This window comes from Colobus angolensis, unplaced genomic scaffold (assembly GCF_000951035.1).
Source record: "Colobus angolensis palliatus isolate OR3802 unplaced genomic scaffold, Cang.pa_1.0 Scaffold59, whole genome shotgun sequence".
NCBI lineage: Eukaryota > Metazoa > Chordata > Mammalia > Primates > Cercopithecidae > Colobus > Colobus angolensis.
Genome location: NW_012119487.1, coordinates 3,871,986 through 3,881,868, shown reverse-complemented (window position 1 = coordinate 3,881,868; position 9,883 = coordinate 3,871,986).

Sequence of the window (9,883 nt, the reverse complement as noted above, 5' to 3'; positions counted from 1 at the left end):
AATGGCATAAACCCAGGAGGTGGAGCTTGCAGTGAGCTGAGATCCGGCCACTGCACTCCAGCCTGGGCGACAGAGCAAGACTCCGTCTCAAAAAAAAAAAGAATATTTTGTTGACTTTCCTTCTCCCTTCCAGATAATGTTGCTTTGTGCTTTCACCACTACCAAACGATCACTTCTAGATTTCTCAGAAGGGCTTTTCTCTTTGGCCAAGACACAGGGCTCTTCTGCAGAGCTATGGACTTCCTGGTTCCCGTTTGTCATCACATTATAGACATTAGGAGTGGAGGAGAGGGAAGTTGGAGTTTTTGGTTAATGGCTTCAGCTTCCTTAGTGTGTAGGAGGTTAGGTCATCTATTAAGAGGGAGGAGGGAGGATGAAATCTGGAACCTTTACTGATGGGATTAGGACAGGCAGTTGATAAGAGAAAATAGAGTTGTTGAACAGAATAAAGTGTTTGAGAAATGGATATGTCCATGCGATGTTTGTATTTATTTTTTGCATAATGCATCATTAGTGTTGTGGTTTTGTTAAAAAGGAAGAATGAAAATTTATTTCCACTGTTGGGAAAATAACAAGCAAGATGTAATAATATGCTGTGATTTGCTTATGGGGAATCCTTGTTATCCTCAAATTATGTGAGCTGCTTAACCTGGGAAAATCCACTGGACAGGCTAATCATCAACATATATAAAATAATCAGACATCCAGCAGGTATATGGGGAAGGGGTAGCCGTGTAGGAAGACTGGGCCTTCCAGAAGCAGATTTCATGGTTATTTCCTAGTCCCAGAGAGATTAACGATTAACCCTGAGGCTATGATTTACCAAGGATTCCTTGTGGGATCTGTGCCTAATACTGGTCAAAGCCTCTTGAGGGACATCCAAGCTTATAAGATCATACAAGTCCCCTCCCCCTGGCAGTAGGAGAGGCTGTTGGCAGCTAAATGCTCTTGCTGTCATCTTTATCAGATCACCCTAAAGTTAGCAGAAAGTCCAACACTGTGCTATGACCACACCCTAGAGAAGCAGAATAGAAACAGAAGGACTCAAATAAAGGGAGGAGCAGGAATTCTAGAGGGTACCTGGAGCCACTGAGACTTCCAGAAGGGGTGAGAGGACATCTTCAGGATGCTGGACTTGGGGTCTGTGACAGGGATTTTAAGGTAGGAAATGGTAAGGATGCCTCTGCAATGGAGCACAGAGCAATCTTTCACCAGAATGGAAAAATCAGAGCCCATACCAACAGAAAAGGAAGGAAAACAACATTTATAGGGCACTGACTTCATCTGGTATTTGTCTTAGGCTTATTGCATACCACTAACATATGTTACTTACACCTCATAGCAGTTCTGTGAAAGGATTGTAATATCTGCTGTCTGAAAGTGACAAAATTGAGGTCTAGAAATGCTCAGGAACTTCCTTAGGGGCACAAGCTAGTAAGTGTCCAAGCTGAGATTTAATTATGTCTCCTAACTCCACATCCAGAGTTCTTATTAGCTCATCCCACTTGGGGAGGAGGTTGTGGCAGTCAAGCCACTGGGTGACCAGGCCTTAGTCATATTCTGACAAAGGGGCCTGTGCTAAATACAGTTGTAAAATGTCTGTTGACTAATGAATACAAAGACCTGCTGTCTCTTTTCAAATTTTGGAATTACACTCATTATTCTGAGCCTCCTCTGTCTTCTTTCATAGCTCATTGACTCATGGTTTGATCTTCTACACTGCTGTGGGCTCTGTTTGTCCCAAGCAAATAAGAAGGAAAGGTATTTCTTCTGTTTGTCAAGTGTATTAGTCTGTTCTCATGCTGCTATGAAGAAATCCCTGAGACTGGGTAATTTACAAAGAAAGAGGTTTAGTTGACTCACAGTTCAGCATGGCTGGGGAGGCCACAGGAAACTTAAAATCATGGCAGAAGGGGAAGCAAACACGTCCTTCTTCACATGGTGGTAGCAAGGAGAAGTGAAGAGTTAAGTTAGGGAAAAGCCCCTTATAAGACCATTAGATCTCGTGAGAACTCACTCACTATCACGAGAACAGCATGGAGGTAGCTGTCCTCATGATTTAATTACCTCCCATTGAGTTCCTCCCATGACATGTGGAGATTATGGGAACTACAATTCAAGATGAGATTTGGGTGGAGACATGGCCAAACCATATCACCAAGACTATGCAGCACTCACAGACAGGGCATCTTATTGCTAGTAAACCTGGCAAACGGATAAAGAAGGAAAGGGAGAGGGAAAGCCTATCCATTTATTTTATCTCTTCTTCCTCATTCCCATTCTGAAACCCTCTTTATCACTCTCAGGCCATGGCTGGGGAGAGAGACCTCCAGGGAAACCAAAGCATTCACTCGTGTCTGCTTCCTTGTTTGTTACTTGAAAATATCTAGATTTCTTGAGGTCTGCCAATCTCTCCTCCTTTTCTCCTTACAAATCTATGTGCCCTGGGGACCTGGTTGGGGCTATAGGCTTCTAAAAACAAACTTCCTCACCCATTAAATTGCTTAAGCTTTTTTTAGAGGGTCAGGCTCATCACCTCAAAGGTCCATCCTTAGTGCTGCTTCCTGCATTTTGCTCCTGCTACACAATTTCTTTTTCCCTACTATAGTAGTCAGGGTTCTCCAGAGAAACAGAACTAATAGGATGTGTGTGTGTGTGTGTGTGTGTGTGTGTGTGTTTGTGTAAAGAGATTAGATACATAAGGAATTGGCTAACACAATTATGGGGGCTGACAAGTCCCATGCCTGCAGTGGGCAAGCTGGAGATCCAGGAGAGCTGATGGTGTAGTCCCATTCCTGAAGATACTAGGCTCGAGACCTGGGAAAAACTGATGTTTCAGTTTGAGTCCAAAGACAGGAAAAAACTGATGTCTCAGTTCAAAGACAGTCAGACAGAAGGAATTCCCTTTTACTTGCAGGAGATTTAACCTTTTTGTTCTATTGAGGTCTTCAACTGTTAGATTGGGGCCCACTCACATCATAGTAAAGAGAGGGCAACCTTTGCTATGTCTGCCAATTCAAGTATTTTATCTTATCCAGAAGCATCTGTACAGACACACCCAGAATAATATTTGAGCAAATATCCAGGCACACTGTTGCCTAGTCAAGATGACTCTTTAAGCTATCACAAGTCTACCCCTGATTAACTTGGCACCTATCTGCATCTCCTTAAAACATACTCAATGTCCAAATAAAGACAAAAGCAAAGTCATATTTTGTCCTAAAATGATACAACTATCCTATGTACAACAAAGAGTACACTAACCATTCACCAGGAAAAGCAGGTAAGATTCTTGTGTGATGTTTATTCTTCTCCTTGATATCCCATAAGTTAACTACTATATTGTAAAATTAACAATACTTACACACTATGATATAAAGTTACTATATCTTATGTTGCATGAGAAGAGAATAAGAAAATAAATATATATATAAATTTTACTATGCATACAATCATATTCATAACAAAATAAGGATGAAATATGTCAATTACAGTACTGAATTCTGTAACTTGTCACATTGCTATAGCTGGTATTTGTAATTACCTCCTTCTTTCACTACTCATTCTGCACTCGCTTTGCGTTTAGCTGTTTTTTTAATTTTAATTTTTATTTTTTTGATACAGGATCTCCTTCTGTTACCTAGGCTGGAGTGCAGTGGCATAATCACAGCTCACTGCAGCCCCTACCTCCCAGGCTCAAGTGATCCTCCCAACTTAGCCTCCTGATTAGGTGGAACTACAAGCCTGCACCACCATGCCTGGCTAATTAAAAATTTTTTGTGTGTGTAGAGATGAGGTCTCACAATGTGGCCCAGGCTGGTCTCAAACTCTTGGGTTCAAGTGATCCTCCTGAAGTGTTGGGATTAAAGACATAAGCCCCTGCACCCTGCCTGATTGTGGTTCTTTTTATTTATTTATTTATTTATTTAATTTATTTATTTATTTATTTTGAGACGGAGTCTTGCCTGTCGCCAGGCCGGAGTGCAGTGGCGTGATCTCAGCTCACTGCAAGCTCTGCCTCCTGGGTTCATGCCATTCTCCTGCTTCAGCCTCTCAAGTAGCTGGGACTACAGGCGCCCCCCCCCACCATGCCCGGCTAATTTTTTGTATTTTTAGTAGAGACGGGGTTTCACCTTGTTAGCCAGGATGGTCTCGATCTCCTGACCTCGTGATCTGCCCACCTCGGCCTCCCAAAGTGCTGGGATTACAGGCGTGAGCCACTGTGCCCGGTGATTGTGGTTCTTTACCTAGTGAGATGACCCAAACCATCATTCCTGAGGGGTCTGGGTCATTCATAGTCCTGCCTGGATTGTGGTGTTGTAGTTTTCCACTGACCTTAATCACAGGGCATAGTAATACTAAGAATGCCTGAAGGAATCTCTTGTATTTCAGATTTTACCTCCATCGTGGAGTGGTAGTCCAATTTCCTTTTGGTAGCCAGGTTTAATTACCCCAGCCAACACAGTAACTTCCTTTTTTACCTGCTGGTTCAGAGCTAGGAGGATTCCAAAGTGGCTGGGCAGCAGTATTAACTTCCAGTTCAATGGAATCATTGTAGCATTCCACCCCTGCAAATAAGAGCTCTGGGCTGGCAGAGCATAAAGTTGTGGAAACAGGAAGCAAAAATTTTGCCAGTGGGTCACTGACAGTAATAATGAGTGGTGCTTCTCCCATTTGCATTCTTGATTTCTGGACCCATGAATCCTGGACCCTAGCTATGGGAGAAACAGCACTGTACATTGGACACTGATTTGGAGCATATATAGTGTTCTGGAGAACCTTGCTCTAGCCCTGCAAGGTACTGGTACGTAGCTGGTGCTATAACTGAGTCTTCAAAAAGTCATTCTACCATTCTTTCAAACCAGCTGTTTCAGGATGGTGGGATACATGGTAAGATCAGTGAATTTCATGAGCATGGGCCCATTGACACACTTCATTTTCTGTGAAGTGAGTTCTATCATCAGAAACAATGCTGTGTGAAACACTATGACAGTGGATAAGGCATTCTGTAAGTCCACAGATGATAGTTGTGGCAGAAGCATTGTGTTCAGGGAAGGCAGATCCATTTCCACAGTAAATGTCTATTTCAGTAAGGCCAAAATCTTTCCCTTCCATGATGGAAGCCATTTAGTATAATCAGCCTACAACCAGGTCACTGTCTGATTCCTCTGGGGGAATGGTACCATATTGGGGACTCAGTGTTGGTCTCTGGTGTTGGCAGTGTTGGGGCCCGTGCCAGGGGTGGTGGAGAATGAACAGACACAAAAGACAAAGACAAACAGAGAACATGGCGGCCGCACCTAGAGCCTCCGCCTCACTTTATTTATACCCCATAAACCCCACGTCAGCAGAAATAACACAATGAAAAACAAACTTTCTGCACCCAGATGTAACCTTCGGCTTAGTTCCTTGTCTCTAAACTTTTTCTTATTTGTCCGCCTTCTTGGCGCCTACTAAAGTTCATTAAAGTTCAACTAGAGATAGTATCCTTGACTACTGGAGTTCATTAAAAGTGCAACTAGCTAGAGATACTGTCCTTGAGCCTTATTTATTCTTAGCATATTATTTTCAATGGCCCCTGCATTTCCCCCTTTTTGTTTTGCCTCAATCCTAGAAAGGTGGCCCATATTTGTTCTTGTGTTTTCCTTTGTTTTTGGATGCGACGGAGGGAGCATCGGATTACCATGAAAAGCAAACCCAATCCGAGTGTCCAAAGCAAGATACTTTCAGAGATGGTAGAAATCCATGTTTTTGTCTGGGTCCATGGGTTAAGGGCAGCAAAACTTTGACCCAGCTCCTGCAAAGTAGTGGCCCTGGACAATATATGGAATTGTTGTTGAAATGCTTCAGAAATGTTTTGAGTGAGTTCTTGGATGTCCAAACTAATATTTTTATGGCCTATTAATAATTTTCGGATTTCGGTCCAATTTTGAGAAACATTAAAAGGCACAGGTGTTACGCAAAATTGAGTGGAGTTCCACTCACATTGCAATGTTATTTGAGTACTGAAGACAGTGAGCTGATCTCCAAGCCACGTTAAGGCTTGTTCCACGTTGCCCAATCTTTTAGCGAGTTGAGAGTCAATGTTCCGTTGTTGAAGCCACAACCGATGAGATTGCTCATGCCATTGCTGCACAAATTCAGCATTTTGTATGCTTCGATGTAGAGCGAGTCCTGTTACGGCTGCAGTGGAGGCAATGGCAACAAGGCTCATCACCAAGGCAATTATAATTCCAAGGGCATGACGGGTCCGCTGAAGGGAAGTCCAAACATAAGTCTCAAGAGGTGATGCCCCCCACAGTCACGTCAGATTGACAGGTAGCCAAATTTCCTTATGAGCCCTGAGGATATAAATATCCCCCGTAAAACTGCGCCACCAGGAATGATTGAGGCAAGACAAAAATGTACACATATCTTTACAATTAACAATTTCTATATCATTATCCCATGTTAAATTCCCCGCTAACAATAGATAAGGCTTTTGGACACAGGCAATAATATATCGGGAGATATTCCGATGTAATTGAATATGAAAGGGGTTATTTGGGATAGAAAGATTAAGAGACATATTTTCCACAAAAGTACTAATAGCATCACCTGCAGCTAATAACTTTCAAAGATGACTCTGTACTTTTAAAAAGTGTCTAAGATGAGGCATAGGTGGTGACAGGCCTCCTTTACGCCATACCAAAGTTTCATTACCGTCAGCGGCAATACTTTTATTTATCTGGTGTCATTTCAAAGGTATGTGACTAAATTTTGTTTGAAAATCACTGTGCACACTCCAATCAATTACTTGCAGCCCATTATATTCTAATAAAATCCGGGGCTTAGTTCCTTGACAATGTTGTCACTCCAGTACCTCAATATTAGGGGAAACCTCTGGGATAGGACAAAAAGGTAAGGAACTAGGAATAGTCTCATTAATATATACAGTATGATTATAATGAAAACTTCTAGTTATAATAATAACAGTATTGGCAGCCACATGGCTATGATTATAGTGAACAGCCCAAGCTTCATGCAATTTCTGGAGACAATGAGGACTATTTCCCATGCAAATCGGAAGTCCTTCCACTCCAAATTGGTATGTGCTGTTTATTATTCCCGTTTTCCGTTCTATATTGTCCTTGTCCATGTAGGGGGACGGCATCCAAGTAGTGTCATTGGTGAAAACCTTAATTTCCGCCTCCCCCCAGGCAACTCCCTGATACAAAGGTGGAAAGGGAATATAAGTCCAATATTCATACAAAGCCTCACTAAGGGAAATAAGTCCCCCGCCAAAACACATCCAACAAAAGAAGAGATGCATGCTGAGTCCAGTTTTCTTTTCAACAGGGTTTCAATCGCCTTGTAGAAAACCACTCAGGTCCACTTCCTGTAAGGACAAGAGCATAGCCCCGTCCCTGTTTTAGAACTTGTCCTTGAGCATACTTACCTTCTTCATTAGGATACCAAACCCTTAAATTGTTGGCAGGGACTATCACCGAGGGAGGTGAAGAAAGATGAGTTATGGCAGCGGAGTCCTGCCGTTGTCTCCATTGATTCAAAAAGTTTAAAGTAAACAAAACTTTTAAAATCTGATTTCTGGGGGACTCATTTCCCCCTTTTTGTTTTAGCACTTGAGTTTTTAAGGTTAAATTTGCGCGCTCAATAATGGCTTGACCTTGACTGTTGCCCGGGATATCGGTGAGATGTTGAATATTGTATTGTTGTAAGAAAACTTGTAAGTTACAAGAAACATAGGCAGGGGCATTATCAGTTTTAAGTATTAGAGGAATGCCCATGATGGCAAAACAAGCTAAGAGATGAATAATAACAGAATCAGCTTTTTTAGATGGCAAAGGAGTTGCCCATTGAAAATGAGAGAAAGTATCAATGGTATGATGAACATACTTTAATTGTTTAAAAGAAGGGACATGTGTGACGTCCATTTGCCAAATCTGATTAACTTGAGTACTTCACGGATTAACCCCAGGATGGAAAGATGGAATGCTCAAAAGAGTACAAGAAGGACAAGCTCAAATAAGAGAACGAGCTTGTTTACGAGTTAAATGAAACCGTCGTTGAAGGCCAGAACTATTAGTGTGATATAGAGCATGTTTTTGCTCTGCAGCCTGTAGGTGGCCGATTAAAAGTGAATCAATCTGAGCATTACCATGAGCTAATGGTCCAGGAAGTTGAGAATGAGAACGAAAATGAGTGATAAACAAAGGAGCTTGACGTCGGCTCAAAGTAGAGGACAACAAAGAAAAGAGTTTTTGAAGAGAAGAAATAGTACAAAGAGGTAAAGTGGCTTGAGAAACATAAGAAGTAACATACACGGTGTATTGAGAATCACTAACAATGTTACAACTGGTGGAAGGAAAATTAAGTAATACCATGAGAATAGTAAACAGTTCTCCCTGTTGCACCGAGGGATAAGGATAAACTGTAACTCGAGATTGATGAACACTCTAAATTATTTAGCCTTACCATTGCTATTAGCATTAGTAAAAAAGGTAGGACCTTGAACAGGAAATAAAGATATTGGTGAGAAAGGCAACACAGAATGCTGTCTAAAAAATGAAAAGATCGGAGACTTAGGATATTGGGTAGAAAATTGTCCAACAAATGAGGCACAAGTAACTTGCCAAGAATTAGAAGTGGCAAGAAGATAAGGAATTTGACTATGAGTGAATTGAGAGATAATGAAGGAAGGATCTCCTCCCCAGAGTTGTTTACAGCGATGCCGTCTCTTGATGATTAATTCAGCTAACCGGTCAATATAAGTAGTCAAGTGTTTAGATGTTTTGTTGGATAAAAAAATCCATTTTAACAGCCGATTTGTTTGATGAATCATACCTGTGGGAGAATGTAAAGTATAAAATAAACAAAAGGAAAGGGGAACGTTGGGAAGGATATAATGTAGATGGGCCTTTTGAAGTTGTTCTTTTATAAGCTGGAGTTCCTGTAAAGCCAAAGGAGTTAAATGACGTGAGCTGTCCAAGTGACTGTTTTCTTCTAGAATAGAAAAAAGATGTTGTAACTGATATGTTGGTATTTTTAAAACAGGACGCATCCAATTAATGTCTCCTAAAAGTTTTTGAAAGTTATTTAATGTTTTTAAATGATTGTGTCGAATTTGAATCTTTTGGGGTCGAATATTTTGTGCTCTCAAGGTATAACCTAAATATTGAATAGGAAAATTTATTTGAATTTTTTTGGGGGCAATATTAAGTGAGTATAAAGAGAGCTGCATTTTAAGGATGTAAAAGCATCTTGCTGCTCTTTTTTGTGGGTGCGGCAAGAAAAATGTCATCCATATAATGATATAAAAAAACAGAAGGATGACATTTTTGAACAGGATTTAGGGCTCGATGGACAAATTTTTGACACAAAGTAGGGCTGTTTAACATGCCTTGAGGTAAAACCTTCCACTGATATCGAGAAAGTGGTTGAGAATTATTAAAAACAGGGACAGAGAAGGCAAAACACTCACAATCCTTTGGATCTAAAGGAATAGAAAAAAAACAATCTTTTAAATCAATAACCATAAGTAACCAATCTTGAGGAATTATAGAAGGGTTAGGAATGCCAGGTTGTAAGAATCCCATGGGTTGAATACATGCATTAATAGCATGAAGATCTGTTAATAGTTTCCATTTACTTTTTTTATTTTTATTTTTATTTTATTTTTTTATCACAAAGACAGGGGAATTCCATGGAGAAGTACTAGGCTCTATATGGCCTAAGGATAATTGTTTCTGAACCAAGTTTTCTAAGGCCTTAAGCTTTTTACGTGTTAAAGACCACTGTTTAATCCATATAGGAACATTAGTGTTCCACGTCAAAGGAAGGGCTTGAGGCTGCTGAACAGTGGCTGCATGTTTAAAGACTTTTC